Here is a 25796-nt window from a genome sequence, read left to right on the forward strand (position 1 = left end):
TCTTCTGCAGTGACGCTCAGGTCAGAGGGCGCGGTGACGTGGTTAGTGCGCGCCCTCTGCTGAACGTCAGTGCTGAGCATGGAGTGGCGCCGGAACGAGGTACAGGTGACTATTGAAAGTGCCGGGGGCCTGAGCGATGGAGAGGTGAGTATGTGATTTTTTTTTATCGCAGCAAATGGGGCAAGTGTCTGTATGGAGCATCTATGGGGCCATAATGTTTGTGCAGCACTATATGGGGCCATAATGTTTGTGCAGCACTATATGGGGCCATAATGTTTGTGCAGCACTATATGGGGCCATAACGTTTGTGCAGCACTATATGGAGCCATAACGTTTGTGCAGCACTATATGGGGCCATAATGTTTGTGCAGCACTATATGGGGCCATAATGCTTCTGCAGCACTATATGGGGCCATAACGTTTGTGCAGCACTATATGGGGCCATAATATTTGTGCAGCACTATATGGGGCCATAATGTTTGTGCAGCACTATATGGGGCCATAACGTTTGTGTAGCACTATATTGGGCCATAATGTTTGTGCAGCACTATATGGGGCAAGTGTCTGTACGGGGCCATAATTATCGTTTGTAGAGCACTACGGTATATGGGGCAAGTGTCTGTATAGAGCATCTTATGGGGCCATAATCAGCATTTGTGCAGCATTATATTGGGCAAATGTGTCTATGGAGCATCTTATGGGGCCATTATTAACCTTTATGCAGGATTATATGGGGCATATTTTAATATGGAACATCTTATGGGGCCATCATAAACTGCATGGAGCATTATGTGGGGGCTCCTGATTCAATATGGATATTCAAAAACACTTAACCTACTGATGTCTCAATTAATTTTACTTTTATTGGTATCTATTTTTACTTTTGACATTTACCGGTAGTGGCTGCATTTTCCCCCCTAGGCTTATACTCGAGTCATTAAGTTTTCCCAGTTTTTTGTGGCAAAATTAGGGGGGTCGGCTTATACTCGGGTCGGCTTATACTCGGGTCGGCTTATACTCGAGTATATATGGTAGATTTCAAATTACAAGACTCCATATCCCCTTAATAACGGTTCAATTTCTTTTAATTTTTTCTTCCCCTTCTTCCCAGAGCCATAGGAGCCATAGCGCTCTTATTTTTTCTGTTCACATAGACATTTGCAGTCTTACTGTTTGCAGGATAAGCTGTACTTTTGAATGACATAATTCTTTTTACCACATAGTGTACTGGAAAACAGGAAAAAATCCAAGTGCCGTGAAATTGTGAAAAAAAAAAAAAAAGCACAATTCTGAAATAGTTTTTTGGAAATAGTTTTTACAGTGTACATTTTGTGGTAAAAATTACCTTCAATAAGATTCTGCTCATCAGTAGAATTATGGTGATACCAAACATTTACAGTTGTTTTTAATTGTTTCAGTGGTGTCACCATTTCTCAAGACCTGTAAACTTTTTATTTATTGGCCAATGGATCTATGTGACAGCTTATGTTTTGCAAGACCAGATGATGTTTTTATTGATACAATTTAGCGGTGGATGCAACATTTTGATCTCTTGCTACAGCTTTTTTATTAATTGCAGCAACAAAAAAAAAAACAATTTTAGATTTAAAAAAAAAAAGTTTTTCATAGTTAACAGTGTTTACCGATTGGGTTAATTATTTTTACATTTTGATACATTCAGCTTTTCTGAATCTACGTGTATTTTTTAATATCTAATTTTAATGGGGGAAAAGGGGTGTGATTTGAACTTTTATTCATTTTACTTTTTTTCATATGTTTAAAACTTTTCACTGTTCTGGTTAGTCTCCTTAGGAGACTTTAACCTGCGATCGTCTTATCGTTTGTGCTATGTTCAGCAATACCACAAAACTGCTGCGTACAGTGAAAATCAAGGTCCCCTTTGAAGCTCAGGCATGGGCACACCGAAGGTATCATTGAATGACGCTTTCCTTTGTTGGCACGCTTTTAATGCTGCTGTCAGTTTCATAACGGCATTTAACAGGTTACAATCGCGGGTGGCGCTTTGCACCACTCGTGATTGTTAGAAGCAGGTGAAGTGTTAGAAGCTTGTTACAAGCTGCTCACAGTAAAATGAACAACGTGTCTTAGCATTACCAGGTTGAAAAATTGCATGTAGACCTTTAAAAGGTGTTTCCCATATAGTTTCCAAATGTTTACTGGAGGCTGGATTGCAGGTCTATTCTCTTTGCTTTTTGTCCTGTGTGAAATAATAGTGGAAGATTGTTCTGGAGACCATGTGGGCAACGCCATAATGAGACCATCTTTAGGGAATAACAAAAACACAACAAAATTCACCCTAGCGAATTCATGTCCACAAATAACCATATAACCAATGTCAAAAGTGAACATATATCAAATAATCACATGAAAGATATATATATGTTAAAAAATGATTTTATTACCAAAATTTATTACAAAAAAGAAAAAACGACAACAAATAATACTACAGTATTTTACAAAATGTATAATTAATGAGGAGACCAGATCCATATAATAAAAAAGATACTAGAAAAATATATAATTCATATACATATATGTGACCTTCCAGAGTGCAAAAACAAAAAACAATAGATGGCGCTATAATAGGCCTTCTATCCCAATAAAGTGCATATGCATCAATAATAATAGTCTAACCCAGACAATAAAGTGCATAAATCTCTGAAAAAATACTAGTACCAGTGTGAAGATGATCTGTGGCCCTCCAGGACTCCGACCCCAACGTACGTTTCACCTGAGTGGCTTTTTCAAGGAGTGAAAAAGCCACTCAGGTGAAACGTACGTTGGGGTCGGAGTCCTGGAGGGCCACAGATCATCTTCACACTGGTACTAGTATTTTTTCAGAGATTTATGCACTTTATTGTCTGGGTTAGACTATTATTATTGATGCATATGCACTTTATTGGGATAGAAGGCCTATTATAGCGCCATCTATTGTTTTTTGTTTTTGCACTCTGGAAGGTCACATATATGTATATGAATTATATATTTTTCTAGTATCTTTTTTATTATATGGATCTGGTCTCCTCATTAATTATACATTTTGTAAAATACTGTAGTATTATTTGTTGTCGTTTTTTCTTTTTTGTAATAAATTTTGGTAATAAAATCATTTTTTAACATATATATATCTTTCATGTGATTATTTGATATATGTTCACTTTTGACATTGGTTACATCTTTAGGGAATGTCACATTGGACCTACTCCTGGGATTAGATAGTGTGGCAAAATATACAGTAGCTGGTCCTCGGTGACCTTCAATTCATATACCCTTACAACTTGTTATTATGATTTTATTGTGGAGCAAGTGGTACACCTATTTCTCTAAATTGTTCTAGAAGCAATTTTTCAAAAGACGCCAGGCGACATGTTGCTTATATTACCATGAACAGCCTGCAAGGACTAAAGGTGCTAATATGTTGCCCATACAGCGTCTCCAAACTTGTCTCCCATTGAGCACATATGGGACTATGATTGGTCTGCAATTGCAATGGTTGCTGCCAGCAGGGATCTTGATGATTTGTGTGCCCAAGTGTATTCAGAATGGCAAAACATTCCAAAGGCAGTCATTAATAACTAAAGATGAGTGAACACATTGCAGGGGAATTGAATTCTACTTGAATTATATAAATAAAACGCAGATCTGAAAATGTGGATAATTTTTTGCTTCCACAAAGATTCAGGCCACCATTTTTCTGAACTGTATAATTCAGACTAAATAAATGTAAAAAAAAAAACAAAAAAAAACCTTATACTCACCATCGACTATTTTGTACTCGCCAGCATTGAATTTGTTTGTTAAAAGCCATACATTTTATTTATACAAAAAAAATTAAATGTCACAGCTCCAATACCGCAAAAAAAAAAAATGATGCAAACTTGTTTCAGACGTTAGTTATTCATTGCCTGCATTGCATTGTCGGAGTGAGGACTGTTTTAAGTTTTTGAACAACCAAATTTGTACACTTGTAACATGCCAATGTTAGTTATTATTTCAAACCAACGAAATTTCACACACAGCAGGTTATACAGTATGTCTGACAATAGTCAATTTTTGGAACAAAAATATTTTGTGACTTGTACCAGTTCAAGCAGTTTTTTAAACCACTGTGCTTTTACACAAAGCACCTTAAACTGTATGGATGACTAATTGAATCCAGAAAAAAAGTTGAACATTTTTTTTTAGTTTTACATACTACTGTAATGTACCACAAAGCATGTAATACTCTATGGATGAAAAATTCAGTTCAATTTTTTTTTTTCTAACATAAATAGTTTGAAAGTGTAGTTGTTGTCATCTATAGACCTCTGAAAGGCAACAACTGGTGTCCCTCATTAAAATATTTAGAAAGTGAAGTTGTTCTCCTACACTCAAAGGCTTTGCACAAAGTGCAAATCCAAGAAAAAATTATAAGGAGGGTAATATAGTAATCCTCTTCAGGTGTCCGCTTCTTATTTTCCCTCCTCGAGCGTCTGGGGGAACTGCCTCCACCTTCTTCCTGAAGCCCGATTCCCAGGTGCCTGGGTTTTTAAGTGACCCAACTTTGAGTAGTGCCGAAGCCCCCAACATGTAGAATTGAGGACAGTCACCTCCACCATCGCCTGCTCCCATGTAGAAGGTGGGGACCGCAAGGACAGTCCAATCTCTAGGGGCTGGTAGCTCTGACTCAAGCTGCCTTGAGGAGCCTCTCCCAGGCCTGATCATTTTGCTAGAAGTGTTCATCCTGCTCCCATCCTTCTGAGATCACACCCACCGGATGTTACCCCTCCATTTTGAGAAACGTGACCCTGATCCACCTATCAGCTCATCCAGCCTTTGAGGCCAGTGTTCCATCTTTACTGCCCACTGGTTGAATAAGATGTGGTGACAGGCTCCAAACTCATCTATGGACGCCCATCTGCTCTGCCGGTCATATGCAATGAATAGGGAGACAGAAAAGTGCAATAGGGTCTTATCCACGTTACAAAGGAGAGAAAATATTATGAAATTTGCTCACCTGGTTAGGATGAGATAAAGGCATATAGGCTGGCGGCTGCTGCAGATCCACAGGTCATCCACGACCAAAAAGAACCATATATTCAAAGAAGATTTGTAGTTATACTCCACGCTGCCGCAAGGATAAACTCAGCAAAAATAACATGGATTCTCAGTGGTTTATTCTATGCGTTTCGGGGGTCTCATGCCCCCTTCATCAGGAGATACCACACCTGATGAAGGGGGCATGAGACCCCCGAAACGCATAGTATAAACCACTGAGAATATATGGTTCTTTTTGGTTATATACAATGAGATGCCAACTGTCGGAACTTTGCGTCTAACGACCCGCTAGCATTCCGCCACCACTTGTCTTGCTCGCTTGTTTCTTTCTTCCGACCAGCATAGGCCCTGCAGTCTGCTCACTAGCAGCTTAATCATGTCTCTCCTGTCTGCAGTCCAAAAGAAACCCAGTGGTGAAGGGTGCGGCCTGGGTTTGGGCCTTGGTGGTTTTGGGAAACGTCTGGTTCTGGACCAGAGGCTCCTGCCACATCGCAAAATTAGGGTTCCAACCTCCACTGTTACGTAGGCCATCAGATCCTAGGGCCTAGTCGGGGGAGATATATATGTTTATCAAAATCAATATCATTCCTCATAGACCGCTGCCCTGATTCCTTGCCATATACCCTCAATTGGGTGTGATTTTTTTTTTATCACTTGTTATTGTTTTCTATTTTTACATATTTGATAAAAAAAATTTCTTTCTAGGGTTTTTTTTTTTGTTCTTTTAGGTCTTATCCTTTTTAGCCCCTGTTTATGGCTTATTTAAATTGGTATTGCTACCTCTGGCCAGCACATGAAGGGCTGTGCGGCCCTCCAAAGAAATGCCTCCTCACACCATTATTGACCCACTGACAAAACCGGTCCTGCTGGAGGATGTTGCAGGCAGAAGAACATTCTCTACGGTGTCTCCAGACTTTGTCACGTCTGTCACATGTTGTCAGGACTCTGAACATTTTTTATTACCTTTTGTGCATTACTGCCCTTTTCCAAGATGGCGTCTTTGGTTTCATGTGCAGTGTGTCTTCCTGCTATAAATCTCCACCCCAGCCTTCAGTCTGTGCTAGATTATTCTGCCTTGCATCCAGCTCCTGACCTCTGGTGACTCCCTGGCTATATACCTGCTCCTGTGAACCTGTGGGGTTATCCTGCTACTCTGCTCTGAGTTCCTGCTGCATACACCAGTTCCAGTAATCCTCCTTCATCTGCTGCTCGTGTTTACTTCCATCTGCATTTGCTGGACATGTAAGCTGTTTCTGCTCTGCAAGAACCTGAGACTATTACCCAGGCCTCCCTGGTTGAGCTAAGATATTATTTGAACTGCCTTATAAGCATATCTATCTGTGTTGTGGACTAAGCAAGGATTTATTCGTGTCAAGTATCCTCAAGAATAATTGTGCTTCATAAACTTTCTGCGTGATTGCATTTTCCTCTGAAGTTTCCTATAGACTGCTAAGCTGCATTTAATATTTACTCCAAGTGTTGTGGACTTGAGTTTCTGTCTGCCCCTGTTTGAATCACCGTGTGATAATATAGACTTTACCACTTATAAAACTGTGTCCTGTAGTTGTCTTGTTCCATGCAAAGAGTCTCCTGAGTTATCTCCTATAATTATTACAGACCTGTGAGATGTTGATTTCTCAAACTACAGACTCTAATGTACTTGTCTTGTTGCTCAGTTGTGCAGTGGGGCCTCCCACTTCTCTTTCGACTCTGGTTAGAGCCTGTTTGTGTTCTCTTCTGAAGGGAGTAGTACACACCGTTATAGGAAATCTTCAGTTTCTTGGCAATTTCTCACATGGAATAGCCTTTATTTCTATGGATTACAATAGACTGTCGAGTTTCACATGAAAGTTAGATTTTACTGGCCATTTTGAGAGTTTAATGGAACCAACAAATGTAATTCTCCAGATTCTCAACTAGCTCAAAGGAAGGTCAGGTTTATAGGTTCTCTAATCAGCCAAACTGTTTTCAGCTGTGCAAACATACTTGCACAAGGGTTTTCAAGGATATTCTAACCATCCATTAGACTTCTTACATAGTTAGAAAACACAAAGTATCATAAGGACACTGGAGTGATGGTTGTTGGAAATGGGCCTCTATACACCTTTGGAGATATTGCATTACAAACCAGACGTTTGCAGCTAGAATAGTCATTTACCACATTAACAATGTACAGTACAGACCAAAAGTTTGGACACACCTTCTCTTTTAAAGATTTTTCTGTATTTTCATGACTATGAAAGTTGTAAATTCACACTGAAGGCATCAAAACTATGAATTAACACATGTGGAATTATATACTTAACAAAAAAGTGTGAAACAACTGAAAATATGTCTTATATTCTAGGTTCTTCAAAGTAGCCACCTTTTGCTTTGATGACTGCTTTGCACATTTTTGGCATTCTCTTCTAGAGGTAATCACCGGAAATGGTCTTCCAACAATCTTGAAGGAGTTCCAAGAGATGCTTAGCACTTGTTGGCCCTTTTGCCTTCACTCTCTGGTCAAGCTTACCCCAAACCATCTCGATTGGCCCTCGAATAGCCCTTACACAGCCTGGATGGAGGATGGAATAGCATGCCGCTGCAAGATGCTGTGGTAGCCATGCTGGTTCGGTATGCCTTAAATTTTGAATAAATCCCCAAGTGTCACCAGCAAAGCACCCCCACACCATCACACCTCCTCCTCCTCCATGCTTCACGGTGGGAACCAGGCATGTAGAGTCCTTCCGTTCACCTTTTCTGCGTCGCACAAAGACACGGTGGGTGGAACCAAAGATCTAAAATTTGAAATCATCAGACCAAAGCACAGATCTTCACTGGTCTAATGTCCATTCCTTATGTTCTTTAGCCCAAACAAGTCTCTTCTGTTGTTGCCTGTCCTTAGCAGTGGTTTCATAGCAGTTATTTTAATATGAAGGCCTGCTGCACAAAGTCTCCTCATAACAGTTGTTGTAAAGATGTGTCTGCTGCTAGACCTCTGTGTGGCATTGACCTGGTCTCTAATCTGAGCTGCGATTTCTGAGGCTGGTGACTTGGATAAACTTATCCTCTGAAGCAGAGGTGACTCTTGGTCTTCCTTTCCTGGGGCTGTCCTCATGTGAGCCAGTTTCTTTGTAGCGCTTGATGGGTTTTGCAACTGCACTTGGGGTCACTTTCAAAGTTCAAAATGATGGCCACTCATGTTTCTTTACTTAGCTGCTATTTTCTTGCCATAATACAAATTCTAACAGTCTATTCAGTAGGACTATCAACTGTGTATCCACCAGACATCTGCTCAACACAACTGATGGTCCCAACCCCATTTATAAGGCAAGAAATCCCACTTATTAACCCCTGCCGGCACTGCATTTGTGCCAGCCGCAGTACTAGTACGGCGGCTCGATCACCGCGGTCTCGCGCTGAGCGCCACGGTGATCGGGTGCGGGTGTCAGCTGTATATGACAGCTGACACCCCGCAGCAATGCCCACGATCGGCGCTATCGCCGATCGCGGGCGTTTAACCCCTCTGATGCCGCTGTCAATAGTGACAGCGGCATAGAGGTGGATCGTGCAGGGACGGGGGCTCCCTGCGCTCTCCCACCGGAGCAACGCGATGAGATCGCGCTGCTCCGGTGACCTGGAAGGAGTCCCCGGATCCAAGATGGCCGCGGGACTCCTTCCGGGTCATGAAATGACCTGGCTTGCCGGCGCCTGCTGAGAGTTCCTAATAGCAGGCGCCGGCAAGCCTGTGGAACGTGCCTGTCAGATCGTTGATCTGACAGAGTGCTATGCACACTGTCAGATCAACGATCTGATCTAAAACAGTGATGTCCCACCCTGGGACAATGGTAAAAAGTAAGAAAAAAAAATACAATGTATAAAAATAAAATAAAAAATTCCCCAAATAAAGAAAAAAAAAACATTTCCCAATAAATCCATTTATTTATGTAAATAAAAAAAACAATAAAAGTACACATATTTGGTATCGCCGCGTCCGTAGCGACCCGCTCTATAAAACTATCCCACTAGTTAACCCCTTCAGTGAACACCGCAAAAAATAAAAATAAAAAACAAGGCAGAAAACAACGCTTTATTATCATACAGGCGAACAAAAAGTGGAATAACACGCGATCAAAAAGACGGATATAAATAACCATGGTACCGTTGAAAACGTCATCTTGTCCCGCAAAAAAAAAGCCGCCATACAGCATCATCAACAGAAAAATAAAAAAGTTATAGCTCTCAGAAGAAAGCGATGCAAAAACAATTATTTTTTTATATAAAATAGTTTTTATTGTGTAAAAGCGCCAAAACATTAAAAAATTACATAAATGAGGTATCGCTGTAATCGTACTGACCTGAAGTATAAAGCTGCTTTATCAATTTTACCACACGTGGAACGGTATAAACGCCCCCCCTAAAAGAATTTCAGGAATTGCTGGTTTTTGTTCATTCCGCCTCCCAAAAATCGGAATAAAAAGCGATCAAAAAATGTCAGGTGCCCGAAAATGGTACCAATAAAAACGTCAACTCGTCCCGCAAAAAACAAGATCACACATGACTCTGTGGGCCAAAATATGGATAAATTATAGCTCTCAAAATTTGGTGATGCAAAAACTATTTTTTGTAATAAAAAGCGTCTTTTAGTGTGTGATGGCTGCCAACCATAAAAATCCGCCAAAAAAACGCTATAAAAGTAAATCAAACCCCCCTTCATCACCCCCTTAGTTAGGGAAAAATAATAAAATTTTAAAAAATGTATGTATTTCCATTTTCCCATTAGGGTTAGGGTTAGGGCTACGGTTAGGGCTAGAGTTAGGGCTAGGGTTGGGGTTGGGGCTAGGGTTAAGGTTGGGGTTAGGATTTCAGTTAGAATTGGGGGTTTCCACTGTTTAGGCACATCAGGGGCTCTCCAAATGCGACATAGCATCCGATCTCAATTCCAGCCAATTCTGCTTTGAAAAACTAAAACAGTGCTCCTTCACTTCCGAGTTCTCCTGTGCGCCCAAACAGTGGTCCCCCCCAACATATGGGGTATCAGCGTTCTCAGGACAAGTTGAACAACAACTTTTGGGGTCCAATTTGTCCTGTTACCCTTGGGAAAATAAAAACGGGGCTAAAATATCATTTTCGTGGAAAAAAAAATATTTTTCATTTTCACGGCTCTGCGTTATAAACTGTAGTTAAACACTTGTTGGTTCAAAGTTCTCACAACACATCTAGATAAGTTCCTCGGGGGGTCTAGTTTCCAATATGGGGTCACTTGTGGGGGGTTTCTACTGTTTAGGTACATCAGGGGCTCTGCAAATGCAACATGACGCCTGCAGACCAATCCATCTAAGTCTGCATTTAAAACGGCGCTCTTTCCCTTCCGAGCTCTGCCGTGTGCCCAAACGGTGGTTCCCCCCCCCCCCCCCATATATGGGGTATCAGCGTACTCAGGACAAATTGGACAATAACTTTTGTGGTCCAATTTCTCCTGTTACCCTTGAGAAAAAAAAAATTGCGGGCTGAAACATCATTTTGTGGAAAGAAAAAATGATTTTTTTAATTTTCACATTGCTACATTCTAAACTTTAGTGAAACAATTTGGGGTTAAAAGTGCTCACCACACATCTAGATAAGTTCCTTAGGGGGTCTTCTTTCCAAAATGGGGTCCATTGTGGGGGTTTCCACTGTTTAGACATGTCAGGGGCTCTCCAAAGGCGACATGGGTTCCGATCTCAATTCCAGCAAATCTTGCATTGAAAAGTCAAATGGCGCTCCTTCCCTTCCGAGCTCTGCCATGTGCCCAATCAATGGTTTACCCCAACATGTGGGGTATCAGCGTACTCCGGACAAATTGTACAACAACTTTTGTGGTCCAATTTCTCCTGTTACCCTTGGTAAAATAAAACAAATTGGATCTGAAGTAAAAATGTTGTGAAAAAAAAGTTAAATGTTCAATTTTTTTTAAACATTCCAAAAATTCCTGTGAAGCACCTGAGGGGTTAATAAACTTTTTGAATGTGGTTTTGAGTACCTTGAGGGGTGCAGTTTTTAGAATGGTGTCACTTTTGGGCATTTTCTGTCATATAGACCCCTCAAAGTCACTTCAAGTGTGAGGTGGTCCGTAAAAAAAAATGGTTTTGCAAATTTTGTTGCAAAAATGAGAAATCACTGGTCAGCTTTTAACCCTTATAACTCCCTAACAAAAAAAAATTATGTTTCCAAAATTGTGCTGATGTCAAGCAGACATGTGGGAAATGTTGTTTATTAACTATATTATGTGATATAACTCTAATTTTAGGGCATGAAAACTAAAAGTTTGAAAATTGCTAAATTTTCATAATTTTCGACAAATTTTGTTTTTTTTTCACAAATAAATGCAAGTCATATCGAAGAAGTTTTACCACTATCATGAAGTACAATATGTCATGAGAAAACAATCTCAGAATCACCAGGATCCGTTGAAGTGTTTCAGAGTTATGATCTCATAAAGTGACAGTGGTCAGAATTGTAAAAATTGGCCCTGTCACTTAGGTGAAAACAGGCTTCGGGGTGAAGGTGTTAAACTTGACAGGGCACACCTGTGAAGTGAAAACCATTTCCGGTGACTACCTCTTGAAACTCATCAAGAGAATGCCAAGAGTGTGCAAAGCAGTCATCAGAGCAAAAGGTGGCTACTTTGAAAAACCTAGAATATAAGACATATTTTCAGTTGTTTCACACTTTTTTGTTAAGCATATAATTCCACATGTGGTAATTCATAGTTGTGATGGCTTCAGTTGGAATTTACAATTTTCATAGTCATGAAAATACAGAAAAATATTTAAATGAGTAGGTGTGTCCAAACGTTTGGTCACTACTGTATAGAGTGTATTTCTGAATCATTTAGTGTTAGCTTCATTGGAAAAAACTGTGCTTTTCTTTCAAAAATAAGGAAATTTCTAAGGCTACGTTCACATTTGCGGTGTGCGCCGCAGCGTCGTCGCCGCATGAAAACGCATGCGTCGTGTGGCCCTATCTTTAACATTGGCGCCGCATGTACATGCGTTGTCATGCGTTGTGTTGCGTTGTACGCCGCATGCGGCGTTAGGGCGCACCTGTCAGGGCGCGGCAAACGCAACATGTTGCATTTTTCGGGCGGCGCCGACGTTTTAAAAAAATGCATGTGTCGTGTTTGCGTCGTCGATGCGCCTTATTCCCCATTGACTTGTATTGACAACGCAGACGACGCAAGTACTTGCGTCGTGGTGCGTTGTACGACGCATGCGTTGTCCAATAAAAAATGCAAAACATTGTCTAGACTTTGTCTAGACACTAAAAAAACACTATATATATATATATATATATATATATATATATATATATATATATATATAAAAGGAGGGTTGCCATTGTCTTTCACAAGGCTATCCAGACAAGTCACAGAGAGGAGCAATCTGCTTTCCAAACCTGTAAGTATATATTTCTCTTTGCATATTTTTTATTCTGTGTTTTATTTCTTGATTTTGATTAAATTTGTGCAATGTTTGGTCTGTGCTATTGTACGGTTATGGCACTGTGGGTTATTGAAATATTGTGTTTTGTAAATCTGGTTCTGATGTACTTTATGCTGGCGTTTATTGTCTTCGGCCTTGCTTGGTTTTAGATTGGTTTTAATGGATTTTGGGTTGTTCTGGTGTCATGCGGTTGTTCAATGTCTTTTTTTTTGGCTGATTTTTTCTTGTAAATTTCTGGTGCATGTCTTTTTCTTGTTTCTATTGTTGGGGGTAACTGTATGGCGTTTTCTTGGCTCATGTCTTGCTGTGTTTTATTATGCTGTTGGCATTTTTTTTTCTTTCCTTGAGTGTCTTTTCTTGCTGGTGGGGGGGCTACATTTATGATGTTTCATTTGTAATTCCGTGCGGCTATATGCCATTCTATTTTCAATTTTTTTTTATTTTTTTTTTGGATTTTTTTTATCTCTGATGGTTTATCTTATCTAGAATGGTATTATTATCGCCTTTTTATGATGTATTTGTGTGGTTATATGTCACCAGATGGTGTTGTTTTGGATCATGTCTTGATGTAATTGTAAAGTATGGCGTTCATTAGTTTGTTATTTCATTGTGCCTTTTTTTTTTCCTGTATAAATAAAGTTTTTTTTTGTAAAGTTTTTATTTTAAAAAATTTGGACATAGGTGTCTATTTTTGCTTAATTTTGTTTGCGTCTATTCTTGTGTTGTATCTTCTATTGTAATCTCTTGCAATGTATGGCGTTGTGGTGTCTCTTGTTGAGTTTGCATTGTCCTTTCATTCAACAGTCAATTGTGGTTGTAAATTTTTTTTTTGGCCTATTTTATTATATGTGCCATTGTTAGCTTTGGATGTGATTTTTTGATCATTTTTTCTTTGCAGAACAATTTTTCAAGAATGCCAAGTTCTTCTGCAGCATCTAGCCAATCGGCGCGGGGGAGTGCGGTGAGTAATTATGTCCAGTTGCTTACTATTCGCTGCCATTTGTAGCATTGACAATAATTTTTGTAAACAATTTTTACAGGCTTCTTCAAGTGAGGGAGAAGCAGTCAGCGGGAGCAGAGAGCTCGGGGCCAAGGTGTGGCGTCAGGCCGGCGAGTGAGTATTTCTTTTTTTTTTTTAATTTTTTTTTATTGACTAGCATCCTGCTGTGAGGAACATTACATTTGAGGAGCATCCTGCTTTTACTAGGGATGTTTACAAAGATTAATTACATTATAGATTTTAAGGGCAGCAAGTATTGGGGGAAGGTAACATAAAGTTGAACTCCCTGCACAAAAACATTACAAAATACAGGTGTAGAAACCAGCAATATACATACATCAAATGGCAAAGACAGGATAGGGCAAAGGTACATATCATGACAGGTGCTGGTGGTTGTTAATATTTGCATATTTGTAACCTTAATGTTTTCTAATTTTTCTAGGTTTCACAACGGGACCAAGGAGATACCGGAATTGATGTGGACCTCCTGATCTCCAGCATCCAGGAGCGTGGCCCGTTGTGGGACAGCCGTGACCCCCGGCACATGGACCAGGTGGTGTTGAGGCGTTTGTGGGTGGAGGTGGCAAAGTCGCTGTGGGATGGCTTTGACAGCGCTTCAAGCAGTGACAAAAGCAACTTTGGTGAGTATTGCTGATACGCCCTGCTGATGATACGCTGCTATGACCCATCTTGCCAGGATAAACACAACCGTGTGTGATGCGATCAACGCCTAAACTTTGCATCGCACACGGTTGTTTTATCCTTTTAAAATGCTAAATATGTAACCTTTTTTTTTCTTTGCATTCACAGTTAAAAAGTTGAGGACCAGATGGCGATCCATGAAGGACCGTTTCAATAAGGGGATCCGTGCTGAGGAGGAGCAAGCTCGCAGTGGTGCTGCTGCGGCCAAGTCTGTGCCCTACAAATATAACAGGGCACTACAGTTCCTAAGACCGATCCTTGGCCGCCGACAGTAAGTATTTTGTCCACATACCATATTGCACAGCCACATTGTACATTGCCCAGCCACATAGCATATTGCACAGCCACATAGTACATTGCCCAGCCACGTACATTGTGCATCCACATAGTATATTGCCAGGCCACTATATCGCAGCCACATAGTACACGTTCAAGCCACTTATCCACATAGTATATTTCCCAGGCACATAGTGTATTGGCCATCCATGTAGTCAGCGTAGCATATTGGCCATCCACGTAACTTTTTCCCTAGTGGAATGGTATATAGCCCATTAGTAATTTTTATGGTTAAGCGTGAGTCCTTGTAGTCCATGACAGGTTACGTTCTGAGTCAGGGTAGTTCTGATCGCAGGAATAATGATGACGTCTCGATCACATGATCCTAACGTCATGGCCGTTCCTGCGTTCAGATCAGCAAAGTCACTGTGTATTTTTTTTTTATTTTTTTTTTTATTTTTATCTTGACTTTAAATTTTATACTATTTTTGCGGCATAGGCAGCGTCAAGAAAGATTTTTAGACATAAATTTTTTTTAACGATGACAGAGGTATGCGGTAAAAAGGCTTTGGCAGCGGGAATGAGCAGTCATTTTCTGCCGTAGGTATGTCCATGATTGTTATCGTCAGCCATAACGGTCAGCTGGCGATAACAATCAGCAATTTATTATAGGCCACACAGACTGAGAGACAGGGGATTGTAATGTATTGTTGTGTCATGTAATGTTAATTTTATTACAGGAGTTGGCGTATGTGATAGTTTATTACTTGAAGACTAATTTTTTCCTTATCTTTTCACAGGACACACAGCAGCACCCTCGAGCGAGCTCGCCCCGCAGGAGCGGACCTTCATGAATCGCCATCTGACCCGTCACAGCCCTCCCACAACGACAGCAGGCTTGCACCACCATCTGGAGAACCGGCAGCCGGTCCATCAGGTGTTCCCCTGCCCGAGGCCTCTGGCGCACCTTCGTTCGGGAATTCCCGACAGCGCCAGCGGGCCTCGGACAGGCCAGCCATGCCCGAATTTTTGCATTTGAGCACGGTTTTCCAGAACTGTTTCAAGGCGTTGAGCGATAAAATGGACACTCGTCTGTCCAATATCGACCAGCGCCTTGAAACTATGGAATCCGAGCTCTCGAGTCCGGCCAAACATTTTTTTAGTACCATTGCTAAGGGAATGGTGGAACACCTTACGCCAGAACTCCAAATTTCGGTGATGCAGGCCTGCAACACTGCCTACGTGAGGGCTCTGCAGCAGGCTCGGGTCATGCAGTCAGCGACAATGCCCGTAGTGCCGTCGCTGGCTAGCATGACTCCGACTCCTGCTGCAGAGCCACTCCAGCCACCCCACCGAGGTCCATGTGCCAAGCGACGCCACCACAGGCACCATAGCATTGTGCCGCCGACTCCTGCTCCTGCCAGGCCCTCATCCTCCCGTAGCCGTCATTCTGGGGGAGCTGCCGCGGGAGAGAAAAAAGGAAGAGGACACACATTGAGGCACACACTGAGGCTCTTGCTGCTCCAATACAGACACCAAGTACGCGCCGGGGCTCTAGCCGCAGCAGTAGCAGCCAGAGCCAACCAAGACGCTGGCAAAGGCTTGTGTTGCCTCCTCCCTCCCCTACAGATGTGGCGGTTTCCCCAGTATACCCTGCGGAGGGTTTGGACCTCCCATCTAGCCTACTGGACTCTGGCTCAGCTTCCTCTTCCTCTCCCTGTTCCCAACCACCAGAGACATACCATTCACCGCTGGTAGCGGAGGTTGATACCCCCTAAGTTTCTTTCCCCTTTTTTTTTCTGTTTCCCCCCAATAAAATTTTTCGTTTTAAAACAACAATATTTGTTCTTATTTTCCAGTATACTTCTCGGCAATTCACGCCGTGCGCCGTCTACACATTTTGTGCTTCAAACACCTCATATATGCAATGTCAGACAGTATTTTTAGAATTTTTATTTTGCCTTTTTTTGGGTGTCTCTCATTGCTGTATGAGGTGTTTACAAACACTAAAGTGTATGAGGTGTTTTCAAACACTAAGGGTATGTGTCCACGCTCAGTATTGCATCAGGATTTGGTCAGGATTTTACATCAGTATTTGTAAGCCAAAACCAGGAGTGGGTGATAAATACAGAAGTGGAGCATATGTTTCTATTCTACTTTTCCTCTAATTGTTCCACTCCTGGTTTTTGCTTACAAATACTGATGAAAAATCGTGACAAAATCCGGATGCAATCCTGAACGTGGACACATACCGTAAAGGTACCTTCACACTTAACAATGCTGCAGCGAAACAGACAATGATGCAGATCACTGCAGCATCGCTATTTGGTCGCTGGAGAGCGATGCCGAGGTCCCCGGGTAACCAGGGTAAACATCGGGTTTCTAAGCGCAGGGCCGCGCTTCCGATGTTTACCCTGGTTACCAGTGTTAAATATAAAAAAAAAAACCAGTACATATACTCACAATCGCGTCCCCCGGCGTCAGCTTCCCTGCACTGACTGAGTGACGACCCTAACAGCAGAGCGGTCACATCACCGCTGTGCTGTGCATTCACTTTACGGCCGGCGCTCAGTCAGTGCAGGAAGCGGACGCCGGGGGACGCGAAGATGAGTATATGTACTGGGTTTTTTTTTTACATTTAACACTGGTAACCAGGGTAAATATCAGGTTACTAAGCGCCGCCCTACGCTTAGTAACCCGATATTTACCCAGATTACCATTGTAAAACATGGCTGGTATCGTTGCTTTTGCTGTCATGGTATGGTATAAATTTGTTCTTTGAAGCAGGGTAGAAAACTTAGAAAAAATTTTTATTAAACAACAACATTTTAAAAACTAAGGGTTCCAAGTTTTTTAGATAAGGCACATTACATTTGTGAACTATAGGTAGATGCCAAATTTGACATAACCAAACCAACCTAAACGGATTACATTTATTGCACATTTACTGGAGAATTAGTTTATTATTATATTACATTTTTAGCACAGTCACAGTAGAGGTATTTATTGGTGTAGTTAAAACCAGAATACAGTCCAACAGTAAAACATAAACACTACACCATGGTATCTTGCCATGACACACGGCCAACATCTGACACAAAATAGGCCGCAAAACGATCCCTCATCTGCGTAATTTCCACACTTGTCCTCAGAGGATGATCATGGTAATCGGGCAATGGGTTGGCTATGGGTTCATAGAGTTCCACATTCAGTCTCTCTTTGGCCATAATGTAATTGTGGAGAACCACACAAGCCTTCACCACCTCTTCCACTGTTTAATTTTAAGATTAATGGCGGATCCTAATATACGCCATTTGGAGACAAGGATGCCAAAGGCGCACTCCACAGTCCTTCTGGCCCTGGACAGTCTGTAATTGAAAACCCTTTTTGTATGGTCCAAGCCCCGACTGGAGTAGGGTTTCAATAGGTTGGCAGACATTTGGAATGCCTCATCCCCAACCACAACAAATGGCATCGCAGGGCCTTCGGTGTGGGGAAGAGGTCGTGGCTGTGGGAAATTAAAATTGTTGCCATATAATTTTTGGCCCATATCCGACTCTTTAAATGTGCGTGAGTCATTTGCACGGCCAAACGCACCAATGTCCACTGCGAGAAAACGGCAGTCCGCACCGGCAATTGCCATGAGCACAGTGGAACAGTATTTTTTGTAATTGTAGAAAAGGGATCCACTTTTCGCAGGCTTGGTAATCCGAATGTGCTTTCCATCCACTGCGCCAATACAGTTTGGAAAAGAACACACTTGCTCAAATTTCTGTGCGTTGGCCTCCCAGATTTCAATTGTAGGGACAGGTAAAAATTCCTCCCGGAGATTATCCCACAAAGCGCGGCATGTCTCAGCAATAATTCCGGAAAGAGTGGAGACTCCAATCCGGAATTGAAAATGAAGTGATCTCAAGGTCTCTCCGGTAGCCAGGAAACTGCCAAGAAGATAAAGAAATTACATTAAAGTACATTGCAATTTATAAAAGTACATTGACCATACCAAACCCAAAAAAAAATTAAAAAAAAAAAACACAAAGGGAAGAACATATCACAGTCATTCAAACAGCTACGTACCGTAGAGTCACCAGCAGCCGTTCCTCTGCGGAAATAGCTCTCCGGAGCTGCGTGTCCTGCCTGCTAATGGATCCTTCCACCCGACGCAGAAGATAGCGGAAGCTGTCCTGAGACATCCTGGTATATTCGAAATATTTCTCCAGGTTGTCATTCAGTTCGCCAAACAAGCAATGGTATGCTCCACGGCTCTCCCGGACTTCCACGATAGGGTGTATCCAAAAGCGGCGACGACTCCATCTCCGATTTTCCCTTTTCCTTTGATGAAAACAGGCGACAGCATAGGCATTAGCCATGGCAAATTCCATCTCCATATCCATGTAGATACTGTCCATGGGACGCTCCATCATGAATACCAGCAAAATGGGAGGAATTCATCTCTGCCAGGGTATATATACACAACATTACACCAACCCTCTTCTAGCCATTGGTGGTCCTTATCTAGTGTGTAGACACTTTTTTTTTTTTTTTTTGGGTGATGAAGAATGACTCACTGTAGGAAAACGCATGCGTCAAAAAACGCAGCGTTTTTTGGACAAAACACAACTGCGTTTCCAAAAAACACTGCGTTTTTCGACGCATGCGTTGAACGCATGCGTCGAAAAACCATGCGTTTGTACTGCGTTTTTGTTGCGTTGTGCGTTGCGGCGACGACGCTGCGGCGCACACCGCAAATGTGAACGTAGCCTAAGTGACCCTAAACTTTGGAACGGTGGTGTATATATTTTGTGTGTTTTTTCATGGTGTCTTCATTTTTTTAAATATGTCTCTCCATTTTCACAGGTTCACCAATTTTGTTTCAGATTTACTCTTTCTAAAATATACACCCTGGCTATTCATCCGATTCCTAACCAATTTGAATTTGGATTGAATGATTCTTGTCAACTTATCTTGGGAATCTTATATAGAATATCTATATTCATACCATTATTAAACTCCAGTCATATGGGAGCACGAACCTATTGCCCTTCGCCTATTTAATTCATAAATGCCATCTCTCTACACATACTGCCTTGTTCCTCTTAACCATTCAGGCAGACACTAGCATAGGTCTGTTTGACCATCACTTTTTCCATCTATATGTGTCCACTTTACCTCAATATACCTCACGTTTATATCATGTTCTTTCTGCTTAATCATCATTCACATTTTAAGTACAGCATTTATGTTTCAGATATGTTTATTATAATATCTCTCTTGTATATTCTCCTTTAAGCAATGAGTTTTATGTCTTTTAGTCATGTAGATGACCATTTAAAGGGCCACTGTCACCCCCCTCCAGCCGTTATAAACTAAAAGAGCCACCTTGTGCAGCAGTAATGCTGCAGTCTAACAAGGTGGCTCTTTTAGTTTTTGATTCAGTTATTCCCTCAATAAAGCGTTTTAAAATTTGTACAAAATAACCTGTCCTTAGACCTGGAGGCGGTCCGAAGCTTCCTCGGTGAATCTCCCAACGGCCGTCACTCTTCTCTTCAGGGGCGATGGTCGCCGCCCCCTGAGCGCTGTTTCTTCTTAAATTCGGCGCGTGTGCTGTGCGTGCCTGCCTGGTGCAGGCGCAGTCTTCATTGTCAGTCACAGCTCAAATGCAGGGTGCCTGACTGCGCCTGTGCCGGCAGTGCGGCCACCCTGTTGCTGAATCCCCGCCCCGCACTGTGTTATTCATTATGCACAGTGCAGGGCTGGGGTTCCTGGGCATGCGCACTGTGCTGTTCAGACGCTCCCCCAGCTCAGACGCTCCCCCGCCTTCCAGCGTTGTTATTTGCGGCTGCTTCATTCCAAACGCTGGCAAGGAATCCTGTATATTACGGCAACGCTGGAAGGCGGAGGACCGGGGGAGCGTCTGAACAGCGCAGTGCGCATGCCCAGGAACCCCAGCCCCGCACTGTGCATAATGAATAACACAGTGCGGAGCGGGGATTCAGCAACAGGGTGGCCGCACTGCCCGCACAGGCGCAGTCAGGCACCCTGCATCTGAGCTGTGACTGACAATGAAGACTGCGCCTGCACAGGCAGGCACGCACAGCGCAGGCGCCGGATTTAAGAAGAAACAGCGCTCAGGGGGCGGCGACCACATCCCCAGAAGAGAAGAGTGACGGCCGTTGGGAGATTCACCGAGGAAGCTTCGGACCGCCTCCAGGTCTAAGGACAGGTTATTTTGTACAAATTTTAAAACGCTTTATTGAGGGAATAACTGAATCAAAAACTAAAAGAGCCACCTTGTTAGACTGCAGCATTACTGCTGCACAAGGTGGCTCTTTTAGTTTATAACGGCTGGAGGGGGGTGACAGTGGCCCTTTAATTTGTATCTTTATTTTTTGCTTCTACATGGGCGCAATAATGATAAATATTCCTTTTGGAGGTGTCTCATTCGCTGGTACCAGCGCATGCATTTTTTATTTTTTTTGTTTTTTTAATCTTTGCTTTTCCACTGCTGTCTTTTTGCTTCATTTACGGCTGCTCTGGGTCATCGCACCTCTACAGTCTCATTGTTATAATTGCTCCTTCAGCAAGGCTGGCTCCCTCCCTTCTGTTCCATTGAACCAGCGCTTCACACCGGTAATGTGTTTTCTCTGATTACTTCACCTATTTATTTTCTGACATTAGCACCTCTGACAGCTTCCCCTGACGAAGCTGCTCGCAGCACCGATACGCGTGGGGATTTCCCCACACCCCTTTCTCACTGGGACTTTATGCTTACTTCGGCTCTGTACATGAGCTTCTCTTGAACCGACCAGGGGGCCACGACATCATCAGACAGCCAACTACCTTTCCCTTTTGCATTCTGCTGCACCTTCAGATTACACACGACAGGTTGTATTCATCATATAGTTTTGGGATTTTTTTACCATCTACATCTACCCTGGCCTTCCAGACCTGGGGATATACACATGCCTTGTGGCCTGGGTCTAAATCCACTGTTCGCATTACATTTTATATATGTCTAGAGTATGCGCTAATATTTTTAGGTTTAATACTGTTGGGAGCATGATGTTTTAGTTTATTCATTATACTTGTTGGCATGTTTTCTAATCTTCATCATGCCCCATTTTGTGAATGTGTCTTTCGTTTTGCATGTTATACTGTGGATATATTGCGGCTCATTTATAGCATATGTGCTTTTCATTGCTTGGTCCTTCTTCTTCACTGTTTATGTCGTCCCACAGTAATACACCTTTAGGGGTGTGGTTTAATTGCTATGTTCTTATACATGTTTTTAAGTGGTTTTAACGTTTGCTGTGACTCAGGTATCTAAATAAAGATTTCTATTTTTAGCTATTATTATGTGGATGTGCACACCATTTTTTGGTTGGTCTGTCTTCTCTCCAGTTTATGGTTATTATCCACACTAGGTGTTGCACACCATTATTATATTTGTATCTTTTTCTACCATATAAGGTAGTGCACCCTCTCCCCTTCCTTGGTTTTGTCCCCCCCCCTCCCCATATTTGACAACCAGCCTTGCTAAAGCTCACAGCCGGGGGCTGGTTGTCACGGGAAGACTAGGTGAGCGAGAGCTAATAACCCGGGCCCCTGCAGTTTCCCTCAGACTAGGGAAATCCTGACTGACCCTCTACCTGGAGTTTACACTGATGGTGTGCATGTCCAGGCCTCGAACCTCATCCTGTCTCCTGTTTCAACCCTAGGCTGATACCTCCGCCCACCACCCAGTGAAGAGGTAATATTCCAATACCCACAGTTAGCACAGTGCAGGGCAAAGTAAATACAAATATAGGAAGGAGTAAATAAGACAAAGGAAAATACACCACCAGCAACGAATCTCCAACAACCAGCTCTCAACTCCAGACCGAGATAACAACGCACAAGACAGAAGCTATAATTGGCGACGCCCAATGATCAGGAGAACTATTTAAAGGCAATGGGCATGGCCCAGCTTCCAATCCGAGGATCAGGTAAATTAACCCCGGAACAGCTAGATAAAATCTAGCCGACGCCAATGAGCAAATAGTGGTCAAAAGCAGAATTACCGCTGTCTGTCGGACGACCTGGTCTGAATAGCGTCCGACATGACACTGGTATTCTCAAGCTGGTAATGTGCCTTGGATATTGACACCCCCAGCATAAAAATAGCAGCCCGCAGCTGCCCAGAAAAGCACATCTATTAGATGCGCCAATTCTGGCGCTTTGCCCGGCTCTTCCCACTTGCCCTGTAGTTGTGGCAAGTGGGGTTTATATTTATGGGGTTGATGTCACCGCCACCTGCTGTCTCTTATCACTTAAATATAACTCTCATCATTCTTTTCTGCTCGCGCCGATCGCCGGCAGAACAGGTGAGAATGATGAAAGCTGTGTTCAGCACGCGGGGCCAGGGGACAGCGCTTACTGTAATGATTTCTTCCCCGGCGCCGAAGCGTGTCACATGGATGACATTCATGTGTGTTATTTTTTATTTTATGGCCCGTGCTGACATTAAGAAATGAACATGTCAGCATGTTTTCCCCATGGACACACGGTCCGTGGAAACACTAACATGTGCACAGACCCACTCATTTGAATAGGCAAATAGCCATACGGAGAGACTCATGAGGAACGAAGCTCTAAGTAGTACTGCACAGTCACATATGGGGTATTGCCACGTTCAGTAGAAATTGTGTGACAAATTTTGGTGCTATCTTTACCCACGTCTTGTGTGAAAATGTAAAATCTTTGGCTAAAACAAAATTTTGGTGGTAAATATGTAGTTATTTTGTCTTCATTACCCAATGGTATAAAATTCTGTGACACGCCCATTGTGTCAATATGATTACTGCAACCCTAGATTAATTCATTGAGAGGTGTAGTTCGTAAAATGGGGTCACTTTTGGGTGGTTCTGCTGTAATGGCACCTCATGGGCTCTCCTAGTGGGTCATGGCACCTGCAAGCCATAACAGTAAAATCTGGCGCTTCTTGCCTTCTGAGCTTTGCACTGTGCCTGAAAAATATTTCCCGATTACATGTAGGATTTTTGCACACTCAGGAAAAAATGGACCTCAGTTTGTTGTAAAAAAAAAAAAATCATATTAGGACTTAGAAAAATTAAAAACTTGGGGCTAAAACAACATTTTAGTGGTAAAGATGTAATTTATTCTTTCTTTACCGCTCAGTGGTGTATAGAATTCTGTGAGGCACATGTGGTGCTAATATGATCACTGCACCCCTAAATGAATTCATTGGGGAGTGTAGTGTGTAAAATGAGTTCACATATAGGGGTTTCTGTTGTTCTTGCACTTCAGGGGTTCTGACAATGTGAAATGGAACCCTCAAACCATTCCATCAAAATCTGAACTCCAATATGGTGCTTTTTCCCTTCTGAGCTTTGCACTGTGCTTCAAAAGTAGTATTCCCCTACATATGGGCTGTCCGCGTACTCGAGAAATTGCACTTTTGGGGTCCAATTTCTCCTGTTAGCATTGGTAAAATAAAAAATTGGCGTCGAAAAGATCATTTTTGTAGAAAAAATATGTTTTTATTTTTACGGCTCCACGTTATAAACTTCTGTGAAGCACGTGGGGGTTCAAAGTGCTCACCACACATCTATGTAAACTCCTTGGGGGGGGTCTAATTTCCAAAATGGTGTTACTTGTGCGGGGGTTTCCACTGATTAGGTGCATCAGGGGCTCTCCAAACGCGACGTGGCGTCCGATGTCAATTCCAGCCAAATTTGCGTTGAGAAAGTCAAACCGCACTCCTTCTCTTCCAAGCTCTGCCATGCGCCGAAACAGTGCTTTACCCACACATATGGGGTATCGGCGTACTCAGGACAAATTGCACAACAACGTTTGGTGTCTTAATTTCTCCCTTTGTAAAATAAAAAAAATTGGATCTGAAGTAAATTTTTTATGAAAAAACGTTAAATGTTCATTTTCTTCTAAACATTCCAAAAATTCCTGTGAAGCACCTGAAGCATTAATAAACTTATTGAATGTGGTTTTGAGCACCTTCAGGGGTGCAGGTTTTAGAATGGTGTCACTTTTGGGTATTTTCTAACATATAGACCCCTCAAAGTGACTTCAAAAGTGGTCCCTAAAAAAATGATGTAAAAATTAGAAATCGCTGTTCAACTTTTAACCCTTATAACATCGTAACAAAACTAATTTGACTGCAAAATTGTGCTGAAGTAAAGTAGAAATGTTGGAAATGTTACTCATTAAGTATTTTGTGTGACATATCTCTGTAATTTAGGGGCATGAAAATTCATCGTTTAAAAAATGCAAAATTTTCCATATACCGTATATACTCGAGTATAAGCCGAGATTTTCAGCCCAAATTTTTGGGCTGAAAGTGCCCCTCTCGGCTTATACTCGAGTCACGGTCGGCGGGTGAGGGGGAGAGGGCGCTGAGGCATACTTACCTGCTTCCGGGGCTCCTGGCGCTCCCCCTGCCCGTCCCACGGTCTTCGGTGCCGCAGCTCTTCCCCTGTTCAGCGGTCACGTGGGACCGCTCATTAGAGAAATGAATAGGCGGCTCCGCCTATTCATTTCTCTAATCAGCGGTAACGGTGACCGCTGACAGAGGAAGAGGCTGCGGCACCAAAGACCAGCTGTCCGGGGGAAGGAGCGGGACGCCTGGAGCAGGTAAGTATCGCATATTCACCTGTCCGCGTTCCACACGCCGGGCGCCGCTCTGTCTTCCCGGCGTCTCTCCGCACTGACTGTGCAGGTCAGAGGGCGCGATGACGCATATAGTGTGCGCGCCGCCCTCTGCCTGATCAGTCAGTGCAGAGAGACGCCGGGACGGGACGCTGAGGAGCTGCAAGCAAGAGAGGTGAGTATGTGTTTTATTATTTTTATTGCAGCAGCAGCACAGCTTTCTATGGCACAGCTTTCTATGGTACATCTATGGGGCAATAATGAACGGTGCAGAGCGCTATATGGCACAGCTATGGGGCAATAATGAACGGTGCAGAGCACTATATGGCACAGTTTTCTATGGTACAGCTATGGGGCAATAATGAACGGTGCAGAGCACTATATGGCACAGCTATGGGGCAATTCTGAACGGTGCAGAGCACTATATGGCACAGCTGTGGGGCAATAATGAACGGTGCAGAGCACTATATGGCACAGCTATGGGGCAATAAGGAACGGTGCAGAGCACTATATGGCACAGCTATGGGGCAATTCTGAACGGTGCAGAGCACTATATGGCACAGCTATGGGGCAATAATGAACGGTGCAGAGCACTATATGGCAAAGCTATGGGGGCAATAATGAACGGTGCAGAG

The 25796-nt window shown here is 42.6% G+C and overlaps 1 protein-coding gene and 1 long non-coding RNA gene across 4 annotated transcripts in view; both read left to right on the top strand.

Moving 5' to 3' along the window:
• Window positions 1-25796, top strand: part of TUBGCP2 (tubulin gamma complex component 2) — a 362650-nt gene that overhangs the window by 277916 nt on the left and 58938 nt on the right. The window lies entirely within an intron of this gene.
• Window positions 13593-15601, top strand: LOC143768571 (uncharacterized). Its single transcript, XR_013213950.1, has 3 exons — window positions 13593-13635; window positions 13964-14162; window positions 14332-15601. It is a non-coding gene; the product is annotated as an uncharacterized LOC143768571 (long non-coding RNA).

Source organism: Ranitomeya variabilis, chromosome 4 (assembly GCF_051348905.1).
Source record: "Ranitomeya variabilis isolate aRanVar5 chromosome 4, aRanVar5.hap1, whole genome shotgun sequence".
In the NCBI taxonomy this organism is placed as follows: domain Eukaryota; kingdom Metazoa; phylum Chordata; class Amphibia; order Anura; family Dendrobatidae; genus Ranitomeya; species Ranitomeya variabilis.